Raw genomic sequence first — 16,960 nt, 5'->3', positions numbered from 1 at the left:
GAAGGGGAGGTGCGCCCCAAGTTGGCGAGGCTCCACCAAATGCCCGAGCCTCTTCTTCGGGACAGGCAGGCTCCTCCTTTGGACGTGAGGTGCCGGCTCACAGGGTGGCCCGCTCGCAGAAACGGAAACCACGAGCTGCACTCAAGTCAGTCAAGTGATGAAATCAAGACAGCCTGCGAAGGAAGCGCACAGCCCCCGGCTGGTGACAGAAAGCCGCCGGACTCGGCTGGAGGAAACCACCCGGGCCAGCCGTCGCTGCGCTCCCCGCCGCGGTCTCCTGAGGCCCCGAGCTCGCCCTCGGCCGGCCGGCCGCGCACCCCTTCCTTCAGACGACCCACGCCACCTAAATCTAGATTCGGTTTCCCCCAAAAGTCTCGGGCTGTGTTTAGGTGACAAAGTGGCGGGATGCGGAGGGTCCCCTAAGGTAGACGAACGCGGCTCCGGCGCGCGGGCCCCGCCACAGCGCGTCACGGCGCGCTCCTCACCTGAGGCGCTCAGGTAGTGCTAGGGCGGGGCCCGAGGCTGGCGCGCAGGCGCGGCACGGGGGCCTCGCCCCTGCCGACGTCGCAGGCTGGAGCTCACCTGGGCGACTCCAAGAGGAAGCGGAGGCTCAGTTCGGCCTCTCCTGGCAACGCGGGAGGCCCAGCGGGAAGCAGGAGGCGGAGGCGGAGGAGGAGCTCGACCGAGCCGCAACTGTAGCGACAGCAACCCGAGTCGCCGCCGCCGCCACCTGCACCTGGCGCTCGGCCCAGGTCCAGCGCCCGCCCGCCCGGCCGGCCGCCGCTTCCCTCCGCCCCGTCTGCCCTGCCCACCCGTCAGGTAAGCGGGTCGGCTGAGGCCGAGTGGGGACACCGGTGGCCCCCTGGTAGCGTCGGTGAAGGGCGGAGAGACGGCCGCGGAGGTTCACGTGGTAGGGGGAGAGGGCGCGGGTCCCGCCGCCGGTTGCAGGGCGTCTCGAGAGTAGCTTCATTTCAGTTGCCCCTCGGCGGCAGGGAGGGGAGTGGCGCCCTGAGGTCGGGGGGTCGAGGGGAACAGGTCACTCCTTCGGAGCCGAGACGGGGACCCCCTCCAGAGGCGTCCGACGGGGGGGCTCGTCTGCTCTTGGCTGCGGCTTTGAGGGTGGGCGGGTCCCGAGTGGGGCGCCCGCGGGCGTGGGCCAGGCGGATGTCTTCCTCCCACGCCACACCCCCGGGGGCTAGCAGGTGGCCGCTCCGTCCTCTGGCTGTGCCGGGTAGGGCCAAACCCTCGATCGGGAAGGGCATGGCTTTGCCCGCCAACTTTCCCTAAACCCTAGACAACCCTGAGCTGGAAACCGCGGCTGCGGAGCGAGCCATTTACAAGGATTCCGAGTGGTTTGGAAAGCGCTTTGTGGTCGGGACGCGGACGTCCCTCTGTTGGTTTGGAAGCGGCACTTTTCCGGGTGCGCTCCCCACGCCCAAGCTGCGCCTACTTTCCAGCCTGACGTGGGGGAGGCACTGGTTTCTTGGTGAGAGGAACCCCAACTGCCACGCACTCCCCTCATGCCCGCCCGCCCGCCCGCCCGCCCGCCCGCTTTTTCATCCGAGGACCTGTTGACTTAAGTCAACGCCTGTGGTATATGACTCAAAGGGTCAGAAAAAAAGTTTGTTTCAGGATATGCCACGTCTGAACCTGGGTGTGCCTGGCCAGGATTCTTCTATTGCCCAATTAAGCTCTTCCGATGTTTGAGAATTGGGGTGAAACCGGCTCTTATCTTGGAGTTTCTTGCCTTCCTCCTCAAATTCATCAAAGAACTATTTTTAGAGCAGCGTTGTTACCAATTTTTCTGTTTTCTGGAAAACGTTTAAAGCTAAGTTATAGCTTGCTATAGAAGTTATCCTGCATCTAAACTCAAATTACATCGTTAAAAAAAGAAGTTATTGCATTTTAATTTGGGAATTTCTGTTGCCTTTATTGTGTAGGTTTTTCTTTGAGTTTGAATAAAATACATAGGGTTGTAAGTCACACTCAACAATTATGTTGCCTTAAATATAACTTTGGCTTTTAAAATCTGAGACATAGCATGTTTACATTCTGGGCAACTTTCTTTTTATGTTGCTATAACCAATATTTCCTCATAGGAATTTCTAATGATAACTTAGCAGTTTCACTCCTTAAATGAAAGATTTTAAATTGCACATTTAATTTAAAATGCCTTAGGTAGCACGTACAGTTTTTTTTTTAAGAAGGTACAATTAGAATGTTAAAAAAGAAAAAGGGCAACACCACAAAATGCACATCTAAAAGGCACAATTATGAATCCGACCAGGACCTATTTTTTGCATTTCTCGAAAGAGCCTCACCTGCTCTGCTCGTCTTGTCTCCTTACAGAGAAATTAATGTGCTTACTGCTGTTTAAAAGCTGGAGATAAGTGTTGCTCCCTCTAGTTTTGAATATTAATGTTCAGTGGCCATTGGGCAAGTATTGTCAGACCATCTGTACCACGCTGCCTAGGCAGAAATGTTACATGGATTTTGTTAGAGACAGTGAAAGTGCACCTGTTATCTATAAAACAGCAGGATTGCTTCCCTAGAGGAAAGACGGGCCTTTTTTTAAAGGACTTCAGGAATTCAGCAGTCTCCACCAGCTCCAGCTGACTTGGCGATGTAGTCGACCCCATCCAACTGAAGCTGAGAGAGAGGTTCCAGCTTCATCCCTTCGTGTGAATTAATGCTGCAGATGGCATCATTATTCTAGTGGTTTGGCTAATAACTCCTGTAGCTTTACTTTTTGCCACCCACATTCTCACTTATCCTCAGACTTTTGCCGTGTTTTCCTGTCAGTAGTCTGTCAACCCTTTCTAACTGTGGAGGGGGATTGATTGCTCACCACCCAGCGTCCAGTTCAATCTCATTTCTGCCAGGCTGGGGCATGCCTGCCTCCAGGGAGCCTAGGCTGTCAGGCTCTTCTCTCCTCGAGGTCTCAGGTGTGTTGGAGATACCACATGCATCATGATTTCGGATCCTTTCTTGAAGCCACTGTTCCTTTTTTGAGGCAATGGCAGCATTTAGTCTTCTGATTTTTTTTGTTATATTGACTTCAAGTATGTTTTATGAGACAGAAACCTAGTGTTCTGTATTTGCAACACTCTTGATTTTTTGTCTCAAACCTACCTCTGTAACACCAAGTAATTTTTAAGCATTTCTCTGTAGTCCTCGGGTTTTTTTTTTTTTTTAAATAAACGCGTTCTGTGCTTCAACTCAGTAAGTCTATTGTGTGCCCATATAAATGCAGTAAGTTTCACATATTCTTTGGCTTAAAATGTGGATATCCTATATTTTTAATTGGTTTCAGCACGTAAGATTGACTTTTTGACCACTAATGGCCTTGGAGCCTCCAATGCAAAAATATCACTGTTATACTGGATTTACAATGTTTAGGTTGAGTTTTCTGCCATGCTGTTGTGTGTCACACACATCCGAAAGACAATCGAACTTTTGTCCTAAAATCATGCTATGATCCTAACTAAAGCTTTACTGCAGGCTTTAGATTCTGGGATGCTTGACTAGAATAAATCTCTGAAACATTAGAAACTGCATGGGATCATGCTGTACATTATTGTAATTTATTTATTTATTTAGATTTATTTATTTCTTATTACAAAGTCAGATACACAGAGAGGAGGAGAGACAGAGAGGAACATCTTCCCTCCAATGATTCACTCCCCAAGTGAACGCAATGGCCGGTGCTGCGCCTATCTGAAGCCGAGAACCAGGAACCTCTTCCAGGTCTCCCACACAGGTGCAGGGTTCCAAAGCTTTGGGCCGTCCTTGACTGCTTTCCCAGGCCACAAACAGGGAGCTGGATGGGAAGTAGAGCTGCTGGGATTAGAACTGGCGCCTATGTGGGATCCCTGGCATGTTCAAGGTGAGGACTTTAGCTGCTAGGCCATGCCGCCAGGCCCATTATTATTTTTAAATGGGTTCTCAGCATGGTGTAGTGCACTAAATACACTAAATGCAGGAAAAAGCAGGAAATACTAGGGATGGTTTTTTCCCCCTGGAGATTTTGAAGTAACATTTATCAAGTAAAAGTTTGGGAGAGAAAAATAATTATGTGCAGCTCTGTTCTTTGCTAAACTTTATTGGCTGAATTACAGTCCTCAATGGGACCTGAAAAGATTATCAGAGAAAACGGAACCCAGTTTATTGTCTGGTTTGTATTCTACTAGTATTTTACATCTTTACTTTTTGTTATGCGGCAAGTACGAGAAGCAGGTTATGGCGTTCACTTGTCATATCCCCCCAAACATAAACTAGTGTGAGAGATTAAGTTGCTAGGTCATCTGTAGGTTCCCAAGTATTTTGTAAACTCTGATTGGATCATTAAGCCTTCCACAGAACTTTTAGGATTAACCTGCCTTCATATTCCTGGTGGAGGAATTCTTTTTCCTAAAGAAAATGATAGCATATTTCTTAATTTGAAAATAGATATTGCCTGAATTATCTTCCAATATGTTCAGGTTTCTGGTTCGTAAAGTTGAGAAAATATATTTGGAATGACAGGTTGACATTGTCAATTACCTATATGACTATTCATCTGCATAATACCAAGAGTAATCAGTAGTATATAATTAAGGTAATTTTAACATAACTAATGTACAGTCATGGCAACACTGAATTCAAGTTAATTCCAGCAGTGGCGAGAGACCAAAGAGGATTAACCTGTGACAAAGCACAGACCAGTAGGAATCTGAATTCTGGGTCATTTGTAATTTTGCAGTGAGATGAAACTTCTTGAGTTATTCTTTGAGTTTGGCTTGTATTTTTGTCAATAAAAGGCTAATTTTCCCAGGAGCACCTTTTATTTCCATAATTGTTTCAATTTCTAAGTCGCCAGATTTGCCTACATGATTGCCTGCCGGACATCTTTGACTTGTCATAATCACTGGGATGAGACACATGCAAACCAGAGCCTTCTTTCCAACAACCTATTTCACTTCTAGTATTCTGTCAATGGGTATGGATTCATTTACCTTTTCTCCACAATTCCAAAATTAGCCTCTGAAAACCAGAAACTTCTGTGTGACTCATTTGTTAGCCGTAGTTGAACTTCTTTGGGATAGAATATGAGTGAATTGCTGCAAGGCTTTATCTATTGCTCTACTGGGATGTGTTTTGCTGCAGAAATAGAACTTTCTTTGGTAGGTTACATAACACTGCCTGAAGCCCTGCTTCAGGAACACTCTTCTGTTTGATATGTGAACCATATAACCTTTCTGTCTTCAAAAAAAAAAAAAAAATCTGAATATTGAATCACATTTGACTCCAGAGATTGTGGGAATAAATTGTGGATCCTTACCACCATTCAGTTATGTCAAAACTCCTGAGGTCATTTTAAATGCCTTTTCTGTCCGCATCCACAACTGCTGTGATCTGAATGTCTGTGACTCTCCAAAAGTTGCCTGTTGTAAGGTTGTTAGTACATAATTAGGTCAGGAAGACTCCACCCTAATGGGTGGAATTAGTGACCTTATAACAGGGTTCTCAGGGCATTTAGTAGTCCTTTCTACACTTGATATAGTAGCGTGTGTGAGGAAGGACCTCGCTGACCAGATACTGAATCTATAGGTACCTTTCTCTTGCCAACCTGTAAGCAGTGAGTGGTACATTTCTGTTGTTTGTAAAGTGTATTGTTGCAAAGTGTATTTTTACAACAGTCCAAACAGAATGAGACAATGCCTATCAGATCCCTAAATGTGTTAAAACCTTACACCTCCCTTACATGTACACACACTTGCACACACCTGGTCTCACTGCCCTAGGTCAGGATTTATCAGCTCTTGAGCATTTACCACAGCTCACTCCTACCTGGTAGCCTCAAACCATCTTCAGCAGAACCCTTGAGCTAATCATCTCCCTCCCCCCTCAAAGATTTAGCTGAAAAGTAGAATTAAGGGGGAGAGGACTCCAACAGAGCCTAGTTTTTTGCCTAGTTCTGGATTTATACTCCAGAAACCGAATGTTTTTCATGTTTTTTCTTGAGTGCTTTTGCACTTAGCATTACTGAGAATGCCTACCCTTTGGTTGTTACCTTGTTGGTATGTAAGGTAAAAAAGCAAGTGTATTTGGAATGACATTTCGTTAGGATATAAACTATTTCATCCTTTCTTTTTTTTTTGCAGATCTAATAAATTTTTTTTATTTTGACAATCTTTACAAAGTTAATTTGGGCAAAAATGGTCAAGGGCTATAGGAAAGTGGGTAGGACTATTATTTCCATATTGTTTCCTTCATATATCTGAGGTAGAGGGGGATATTGAGGGAGAAGCCCCACCCGGTTTCCACCCACCCCAAGTCCCGCATGTGGGGCATGCTCCATGATACTCGTTGAAGTGGTTTCAATAGGTCACCAGTTTTGAACTATTTCGTTCTTTCAGGAGGCATAGATAGATAGCAGTTAGTCAGCCAACCAAAACACTCCTAGTTGCCTGTTCAGTTTGCCAATGTCTACAGCAGTTGAGGTTGGGAAAGGCCAAAGCTGGAACCTGGGAACATAATCCGTGTCTCCCTTGCAGTAGCAGGCCCAAGTACTTGGACCCTCACTTACTGCATGAACAGAAAGGTAAAATCTGGAGCGTTGCTGGGACTTGAACCCAGGCACTCTGATATGGGATTGGGGCCTCCTAAAAGGGGAGCCCAACTTCCAGGTTGTATTCCCATTCCTTTTATAAACAATAATTCCTCATCCTTCCCCTCCTCTTCCCTTACCTCTTTTTCATTTTCCTCTTTCCCCCCCTTTTTGTTTTCTTTTTGAGATCTGTGTATTTAAGGGGCACAATGATAGAGAAAAAAAATCTTTGATTTGCTGATTCATTTCCCAAATGCCTACCACAGTTAGTCGTGGATCAGGCTGCAGCCAGAAGGTTGGAATTCCATCAAGGTCTCCTCGGTGGAGGGACCCACACATTAGGGCCACATGCACCTGAGCTGGACAAAGTATCCTGTTTGCACTTTTGTGTTGTGTTTACCTGTGTGAGACAACCGGGTTTTGTCCCTTCCTTTGTTTGCATATACACATACTCCTTTTAGATAATTTGCAAAGCCTGAGGAGTTTCTTTTTCTTTGAGCCTAAGATAGAGTAGAAGTGTTGGAGAAAAAGTGTCACAGGAAGAGGGGTAAGCACTGGGCAAGCATTGGAAGTCCATTTTCTCCTTATGGGAAGTGACCAAAGAAACTGAAGAGTGGGGAACTGGTTTCACTTGCTTAGTCTGTTTAATTTGGATTGCTCTGATTTCCATTTCATCCCTTTGAACTTCGTTTTATTTTGGTACCTTTTGGTTCTGTTCCAAGACTGAGGTTTAACAATCTAGAAGTGAAAAGTTAACTTTATTGTTAAAATGTCTTGCAGCTTTGGTTACGGATGTTCCACAATAGAGTACATGACTAGCAGTGAGGGTCTGGACAAGCTTTTGCTTAGAGATTAGTTTGCTTAGACTAGACTGGAAAAAAAAGTCAAGAACTGAAATAGGGCAGACAGTTTCCAGGAGCCATTTTCCTTTCAATACCCTGGCTAGTCCTTGACCAAATTACGTCCCCCCCAACTCCTATCTTATCCTGTCATGACCATCGTCTCTTGCCTGGACTCTTGCGGTAGCCTCTGTCTCTAAACTCTTTGTGACTTCTTCAGTCACTACACCCAAGGTGACTTCTTTTAGAATGTTGGTTTATGTCACCTGCTACTTAAAGCTGTGTCTTGCCCTTTGGAAAAGGCAAGCTACTTAAAGTGGCCTAAAGGCTGGCGTAATTCAGTGCCTGCTTCCTTCAGTACTGTTGCTGCTGCCCCCCTGTCTGTAGGCTCCTGTCTGTTCTTTCTCCTGTCTGTAGGCTTCTCCCTGCATGGAACACTCGTCTTCCTCTTTTGGCCTAACCAATATACCCTTCAGGTTCCGGTTTGAGTTCCCTCCTTCTTAGTGCTAACTGTAACTGGAATTTTGCAACCTTCCTCCTTCACCCTAATATTTGTCACAGTGAAGACAGCCTGGAAGAATGAAGTCCTGTTTGCCACCTGGGAACAATAGCCTTAAAAGCTAAAAATTCCTTGTTCAATTGGGAGACTTTAATGTATGACACCTATTTTTGAGAGTTGGATTATTAACCTAATTTTTAAATGCCTTTTTACATTTTATCCAGTAAAAAGTGCTTGTATTTATTGTTATGTTGTGTGTAGATCCTTTTTAACTGCTTTACTATTTACTATGTGCCAGGCAAATTTAAGCAATTTATATACATTAATTCAGTCTTCAAAACAAGTCTATGGCATACATGCATGTTTTCCTCCCTATTTTAGACAGATAAATTGAGAGATGGAATATTTGCCTTTATGAGATTAGTGAAATGTCAGTTCCAGGATTCAAATCTAACTCCTACTTATGTGTAAATAAAATTAAGTAGGACTATTACAAGATTTATAACAACAAATAAGGAAACAGATTAGCAGTAGCAGCAAAAATGCAATTAAGCCAGCCCTTCATCTGCCATTTCCTCAGAGCTTCTGCCTAAAAGCAACCAGTTTCACCTCATTTAGATGTTTTTGTTTGTCCTTTGTATCCATATGTCTGTACTGCTATTCCTTAATGCATCAGATTTGGCATTATATGATAGATAAATATTTATCTCTTTTGCCCACACATTTCAGTTCTCCGCTCCTGAACCTCTCAATGTAATCTGCACATGCTTTTCTTTTTATTATTTTTATAATGTTATATAAATAGTGCCTATTACGCTTTTTTAGTTATAGAAAACATTTTTTTTCATGGCTAATAGGTCACTCAACACAAATAATGTATTGACTTTTTCCATTTATCACTTGAGTATAATTTTTATGTACTCTAATATCTTTTCTGTTTGATATTCGACAAAGTCCAACATATCAGATTTATTATTCCTTTGGTGGTGTTTGTTTTCTTCTAATTTGAACTCTTGCTCTCTCTAGTTAAGATCTGTCCCCTAGTTGTTTGGGATTCTGTATTCCTTACTGTGACTTCTGTTTTTCACTTTATTTATCCTTCCATTTAGAAGGATTCGTTCTTCATTAGCTTCCTGAATAATGGTATGTAGATTTGAGAAATTTGACATATTGTATGCTGGGCAATTTTTATTTTTCCTCCAGATAGTCTCCATTGTGTTTTATTTATTAATTACTTTATTCCTCAAGTTCACAGTTTTCAAAAGTAAGACATGTAAGTGTTCCTTTCAGTGATGTTCTCTGACTTCCAGTTTTCCTCTCTGGAATCCACCAATATCATTTCTCTCTTTTGAAAATGCAAATGAGCCTTGCTTTTTTTCTTCTTAGCTATTGTTGTTGGAGGTCATTCCATGTGAGTAAGTAACTTTTGTTTTCTGTTAAGCATATTTCATATGATCCTATTGTAATTTATCTTGTTTTCTTTTGTTGAAATTGAATCCATTGATAATAAAACTATTTCAATAGGCATGTTTAAAGGTCTGTCATTTCACCAGTGTGTTAGGATATCCATGAAGTAAATTTCTAGAAGTTACCCTCATCTCTAATTGATACTTTGATAGAGATTGAAGTGAGAACATACAGGTTTGATAATTCTGAGCCAAATGGCAGAAGGACAAAAGGAAACAATGAATGCCTGTAGGTAACACCTGAGTGATCTGTTTCTGGGGGCAGTTAATTAGAGGGATAGAATTTTAAATGCAGATTACTGTTTATTTTTGTTGAGCTTTTTGCTTATGACATTTGCTTCTTTCACGTATGGTCTATTACTTTGAATTGGATGAAAATTGTTGCTGTAGTCTCCTAAGTCCTATAAATTTTGCCCTGTGTTTTACTACTTCTGTTAGACTTCATTAGTCTTTTTTTTTTTTTTTTTTTTAATTCCAGGTCTAACTCCACAGTTAATCCAGATTGGTACTCTGTTAGCCAGTTCTTTTAACCAAGTTAGCAACCAATCCTTACTACACATCGTAACTTAACCTCCCCAGGCTCCACTTTGATTCATTTGCTGAATTCAGCTAACTTTGCCTCTCCACAGCCTTCCTGCTCAACTTTTGCTCAGGTTACTTCTAATTGTCTCCTCATTGCCTCCAGCCTCCTATCTGGTTTTTCTACTTCCTCCACAAAATGCAAATTCAGCACAGCTTCAAGGACAATCATTCTAAGTTTCAGTTTTGATTAACTCATCATCTTGGTTAAAATCCATCAAGGCTTCTCCCCTTTGTCCACAGAATTAAATATAAATTCCCCAGGGTTTGTTACCCTCCCTTCCTTTGGGAGGGTGGCATGCAGCAAATGTGGACAAAGTCTGTTTATGCGATTGATTCTCTATGCTCTTATCAACTACCCTGTTTGAGTAGCACTTGTTAAAAATGGAATTAAGAAATAAAGTATATTAGCTGAGTGGGTTATTTCCAAGTGACACTTGTATTTTTTTATATTTCATGAATATTTTAATGAAATTTTTTATTATCTGGGTGTGGTGTGGTAGCCTAGTAGTGAAAGTCCTTGCCTTGCAGGCACTAGGATCCCATATAGGTGCCAGTTCTAATCCTGGTGATCCCGTTTCCCATCCAGCTCCCTGTTTGCTGCCTGGGAAAGCAGTCAAGGATGGCTCAAAGCCTTGGGACCCTGCACCCACATTGGAGACCCAGAAGAGGCTCCTGGCTTCAGATTGGCTCAGCTCTAGCCAGTGTGGCTGCTTGGGGAATAAATCAACAGAAGATCTTCCTTTCTGTCTCTTCTCTCTTTTTATCTGACTTTCTAATAAAAATAAATAAATCTTGGGAAAAAAACATATATAAGCATATATTCCATAAGCTTGTTTCTTAAAAGAGACCTTTTATACCTTAATTTAATCTTTAAAAGTTGGAAATGCTGGAGTTTCAGAGGTTATTAGAAAATGTGAGGGATATTGCATGCTCTAAATTTGTGTGTGTGTGTGTCTGTGTGTGTGTAGCCTAATCTTAAATGATGTTATGAATGATTTGCGGAGAATTTTGTTATGTCTGAAAAAGTGCTAGCTAATGGGTAAAAGGGTCAAGTGTGAGGTGATTTATATTGGTGTAGTTGACATTTTTAAGAATCTATGGCAGAGTTTGGCAAACCAAAGATTTTTAGGCCAAAATTTGGTTTACCACTCATTTTTTTTTTTCTTAAAGATTGAATATTTTTATGGGGAAGTCATGTACACAGGGAAGAAGTTCTTCTGTCTGTGATTCATTCCCCAAGTGGCCGCAATGGTCGGAGCTGAGCTGATCCAAAACCAGGAACTTCTTTTGGGTATCCCATGTGGTTACAGGGTCCCAAGTCTTTAGGCCATCCTAAATGGCTTTCCCAGGCCACAAGCAGGGAGTTGGATGCGAATTGAGGTCTCCAGGATTAGTACCAGAGCCTTTGAGATTCCTGTGCATGTATGACGAGGACTTTAGCTGCTAGGCTACCCATCTTTTAAATTGTTATACTCCATTCATTTATGTATAGTATGTGTGTGTGCTATAACAAAATCTAGCTGTTATAATAAAGACCATATGATCTACAAGGCAAAATTATTTTCTGCCTTTTTCTTTATTTTTGTTTTCTTTTTAAAGAAATTTGCTGACATTTGTCATGGAGGAAAATAGAAGTTTAAATATGGAGAATGAACATCTTGTGAATGAATTGTTGATAAGTCTATAGAATTGTGAATGCAAAGTGATGTTAAACGATCTAACAATCTAACTGCCCCTACTTCTATCACTTAATTTTCTTAAGTCCTGAAAGTGAGAATGAATGGACTGAAATTGCTTTCTGCTTCTGAATTCTGGGATTCCTTAAAAGAAAAAAAGTTTGGTTCGATTTACACAGTGAAACCTACCTAACCATCTCCATCTGCATTCCCCAAAAAGGCCTATTGGACTGTACCTTTAGTAAACTATTAAGAAATAAATTAGTGGAGGAAATCCTTGCTTCCGTGAAGACACAAGTGGCTGCTCTCCTTAATAAGTCAATGAGATTCACTCTGATTTCTGGAGATGATAAGATCCCATTGTAGTAGAAGCTAAATTGGCAATAGCTTTTAACTGCCAAACACTAAAAAGGCGCACCTTCCGTAATGGGAAGCAGGGATGTGCAGTGATCAGAATACATTAGATTGCAAATGCTTTAAAGCTCTTTGGTAGGTGCCCAGAAGTAGCTAATGACTAAAGTAGATGGGCAGTGTTACAGTATCACTTTATGTAAATGGGGGAAAAAAACCTTCATAACGCTGATAGCCATAACACTATGGTGGCAGTTGCTACAGTTGAAAATCATGGCATTTCACGTAGTGTTTAGACTAAAATCAACTCACAGACCCAAAACTCTCCCCAAAGAGAATTACAAACATTTACTAAAGACTGGGAAAAAGGAAATACTGAAAATCTCTCATACTAATTATTGAAGGCCTCAAAATATGATGTGGTTCTAACAGTCAGAGTGGTTTGGGCCCTACTTGGACTCACCATGCTCCCAGGCAATTAGCAGAGCCATTTTGTGCTTGCTTCTTCATTTCCTAGCATATTGCAATAGATAGGTTGGGTAACTAAGACAAACTCTTTTTTTTTTTTTTAATTTTTTTTTTTAAGATTTATTTTTATCATTTTTTTTTTTTTAACTGGAAAGGCGGATATACAGAGAGGAGAGAGACAGAGAGGAAGATCTTCCGTCCGATGACTCACTCCCCAAGTGAGCGCAACAGCCAATGCTGTGCCAATCCGAAGCCAGGAGCCTCTTCTGGGTCTCCCACACGGGTGCAGGATCCCAAAGCCTTGGGCCGTCCTTGACTGCTTTCCCAGGCCACAGGCAGGGAGCTGGAAGGGAAGCGGGGCTGCCGGGATAGAACTGGTGCCCATATGGGATCCCAGGCATGCAAGGCGAGGACCTTAACCACTTGCGCCACCGTGCTGGGCCCAAGACAAACTCTTATTGACTCTAAATTTCGATATTAGTACCTAAATTTTCTTCATTTCATTTTATAAGGAGTGCCGAAACGGATTTATTTTTATCTTGTAGTCCAACAGCTTATCTTCAATACCTGTAGTGTTATCTTGTCTTCCAACCATGCACTTTTTGGAGATTTTCTTAGTCCTATTGATAAGATGAAGGAAAAAACCTTAAGCCTGGTTTCTAGGTGAATCTGCCCAGTGCGCTGATAATACTCAAGTGTGGGCAACAGTACTACAGCCTCATTTAATGAATTATCATGAAGGTTCATGGAGAAGGATAATTCTTCAATTGGCATTGCCAGTCACCCTGTGTAGAAAGAGAGATAGCCACAGGTATACATCTATATTGGTTGATGGATAGCAATTTGTATGTTCAGGATCTTGAAAGGAATAGTATGGGAAGATTGGCAACAAAGTTTGAGCAGCACGTATGTTGTATGCGGATGAGCCTATGAAAATGGGCAGGCTCTGAAAAATATTGTTTCCTATCTGTATGTGTAGATGAAAACATCCCAGCAAAAGATGTGTTAATAATTGGGCAAAATAACATACTTGGTCAGTCTCTTTCCCTAGCTACCACAGTGCTTATTCAGGTGATCCATGGACATTGATGTTGGTGGCAGGAGTAAAAGTTGTGGGCTCAGCAACAGGAATGTCCCATTTCTAAAGACCTGCTGGCTAGCACCACTTCTGATTACTGAATTTAGAATATCAACCAGCCACTCCCTTGTGGAATGTGAGCCAGGGTTTCTTGGGGAGGTCAAGGAAATCAAGTGAGGCTGGTCAAAATACTAGAGCATGCTGCTTTTAAATTTATTGTCTCAGCTCTAAGTTACTGGCCTGTTCTGTACTAATGGAGGTAGGCCTCTTTTGCCAAATGGCATGAAGTTTAACCTCGACAGTAGAGGGCACAGAAGGACACTGAAGGTGAAAGGGACAGTACTTGGCCTCAGGGTTGGTAGGTGGCTGAGCCCTTTTGGGCTTGCTTTTCTACCACTCAGTTCTTCATGTGGTTCTCTTCAGTGAAGTCCTGCTGAGTACCACTTCCCCTAAATCTCCTGTACTTTGTCCAGAGCTTGACTTAATACCAGCATTGTGCCCTGGAGCCACTTATACCAGCTCCATTGCTTTCAAATACTCTTCTCAGATGCACTCATGTGCACAGGGGGTCTCCCACAAAGGTTTGCTGAGTGCCAGCAACCCAGCCTTTACCCCCCCAGGCAGGCAGCCAGAGCCATTTTAGCCAGGTGACTCCTGGAATTGTGCTTGACTCCTTCAAAAGAAAGCCTCTTGAATTCCAGGCTCTAGCATCAGCCAGCAGATTCCCTCAGCACCTCATTAGTTCCAGGGTTCCTCACATCGCTAAAAGCTTACTTGGGGATTGCAGAAGAAAAATTTCTAGCACATCCCACAAGTAAGGAAGGCACTTTTGTGACTGTTCAACAACTGGAGAAGACCTTCCCTTCCTTTCTCTTCCCAGTGGAGGTTTCTGAGTGAGAGGGTAACTTTTTCTTGGGCATTTATTTCATCCTTATAGTTGGTGATTGTTCCCTAGTCTATCAGTTTGGGTTTTGTAGACTTCTATAACTCATTAATTAGTTCCTTGCTATGCCAATCTTCTGTCAATACTAGATTGATTAGACCCTCTTGGTTGAAATCTCTGTTATTTCTGTTTACTTATAATCCGTAAGACATTAACAATTGTTTTAAAAAATTATTCTAAAGAGAGAGATAGGGGTGTGGAGGAGATCTATTGGCCTTGTTTTCACTCCCCAAATACCCACAACACCTGGAGGATAAGCTAGGTGGAAGCCAAGAGCCAGCAGCTCTGACTGGTCTTTCACATGGTTAGCAGGAACTTTATGAGCTGTCTGCTGCTGCCTCCCAGGAACATTGGCAGGACTATGGATCAGAAGTACTGAGTAGCTGGGGAATCAACCTGACACTGCCCTATGGGATGTGCGCCAGGGTTTCAAGCTGTGTGACTTAATCCTCTGTGCTACAATGTCCACCCCATCAATTATATTTTCCAGGAATAATAGATGGAGTAGAGTTTTTAAACTCAGACCACTTCCCCAAAGAATAGGAGGGTAGATAACTTCAGATTCAGAAAGTTCATGGAGAATAAAATTAAAGTATAAGTTCGTTTTGATGCAAAAAATTGAAATCCATGTATAGAGGAGTCTTCAGAAAGTTAATGAAAATATATATTATGAAAATTATGTATGGATTTCAAAAATTTTTACACCTATGTATACCTTTTTAATTTCATTTTCTCTAACTTTTTAAAGTATCTGTCAGACTTGTGGGTAACCTGTAGATCCACCCAAATTGCTTCTCAGAATTTCTGTACTTTAAGTATGCTATAATGAATTAATAGGTGTTTTTCCTGTGTCAACTGAAAGTAACTGAGAAGACAGTGTGAAGGCATGTGTGAACTCACATCCCCAGGAGTTGGGTGACACCCTCCCTAATTATTTGACCCCAGTCAGGCAAAGGTAGGATTGAACTGGCCTTTCATATGCAAGGATTTTAATGGAAATACTTATCTGATCAGATGCTGGCTAAATGAAACCTCTTTACTGTTGGCTGCTGGTCACCTCTGTCTCTAGGCTTGACCTGCAGGTTGTTTTGTTCAAAAAGTCATCAGATGGCATGTGGTTGTGTCTGCAGTTTGCTTTGCATCTCTGTAGGTCTCTTGTCATGCAGTCCAGAAAAATATCTGGCATGGGTGTGAACAGTGTACGTAAAATATAATCAAAACTAACAAACCGCACCAGTAAATCCCTGGCAAATTTGATTCTGCAATAGATGTAAGCAGAAATGACTTCCAACTCTGCCAATTGGCTAATCTTTTCACCAGCTTTTGAGAGGCACTTAATAGAACTTCTGCCCAAGCACTTTAGAGTTTATAATCAGGGTGGAGCTTTATTTTGTTTTAAATGCAGTTCGGATTAGTGTTGATGATAATGTACGCCAAAGATCTAAGGAGAATTAATCACAATAGTATATTTCTTTAGCTTTACAATCAGTACTGGAATTTTAGGATGTAATTTTATATCTCCGTGCTTGATGTGGTTATCCTAAACTCTTTACAGCACTGTAGCAAAGAAGTTTTATATACCAGTTAGGCTTTGTGCCAGTTAAATTCATTCAGAAACAGAACTTACCTCTCTGGGTTTGAAATGGCTTATTGTCACAATAGAGAAACAAATGCTATGAGCGCTATTCTCAAATGTTACTTTCATGCACAGTTAAAAATTGTGTTTTTCACTACTTTAGAAAACTGCTTCAGGTAGAATTGTTAAGTTGAACAGTGCTACACACCAGTGTGCTTTTCCATTTGGAGGCAGAATCATGACTATTATCTTGATATTTTCCATTCTGAATGCGCATTTAAACAAGATGTCCAGGTGATTCACAATCACAGGAATCTAGATAACTGTGGGCCACAATGTTGTAGTTAGATGTTGGTAACATTTTGGATTTCTCTGTTGAGATGGAAGTATATTTTTATTATGAGAATAGCCAAGGACTTTAAGCCAGCCTTATAGCATTTTGGAATGGTGCATATTGCTTCATGTTTTGTGGTTATTATTATAAGCACTTTTTAATGATGTTGACATATATACTAAAATGCAAATTTATATTTTTAAAAACTAGACCTGTCAATTTATTTTACTTTAGAAGTTAATAAAAGAGGTAGATTCTAAGCCCTTGCTACCTATTGGAGTTATTGCTTAGAAAGCTTACAGCAGCAGCAAAACGGCATGGTCCCTGCCCCTAAAACAATTAAGTCAGATGGTGCCTAAGGAATTTCACTCATTTTAAAAATTATTTTTAGATATTAATTCAGTTGAAAGGCAAGTTAACAGAAAGAGGTTGGGACAGACAGATGTTCTATCAGTTGGTTGACTCCCCTGCCTGCACCAGGCAGAAGCAAGGAGCAAAAAAATACTCATTTTTCTTTTCTTCCAGATCCTCCACTCTGGCCATGTAAATGATTTCTGAC

General features: G+C 42.0%; 1 protein-coding gene across 1 annotated transcript in view; it reads left to right on the top strand.

Moving 5' to 3' along the window:
- The first annotated feature begins 775 nt into the window (after positions 1-775).
- The window catches only part of GALNT3 (polypeptide N-acetylgalactosaminyltransferase 3), a 46,150-nt gene continuing 29,965 nt past the window's right edge, over positions 776-16,960 (top strand). The window contains exon 1 of the mRNA XM_040971660.1: positions 776-819. The gene's annotated coding sequence lies outside the window, so the exon portion shown is untranslated. The remainder of the gene's footprint in view (positions 820-16,960) is intronic.

The sequence above is a fragment of the Ochotona curzoniae genome, unplaced genomic scaffold (assembly GCF_017591425.1).
Source record: "Ochotona curzoniae isolate NIBS_2020 unplaced genomic scaffold, NIBS_Ocur_1.0 contig_2210, whole genome shotgun sequence".
Classification (NCBI taxonomy): Eukaryota; Metazoa; Chordata; class Mammalia; order Lagomorpha; family Ochotonidae; genus Ochotona; species Ochotona curzoniae.
The sequence above is the reverse complement of the archived record's forward strand: the minus strand, read 5'-3'. Positions and strand labels throughout refer to the sequence as shown.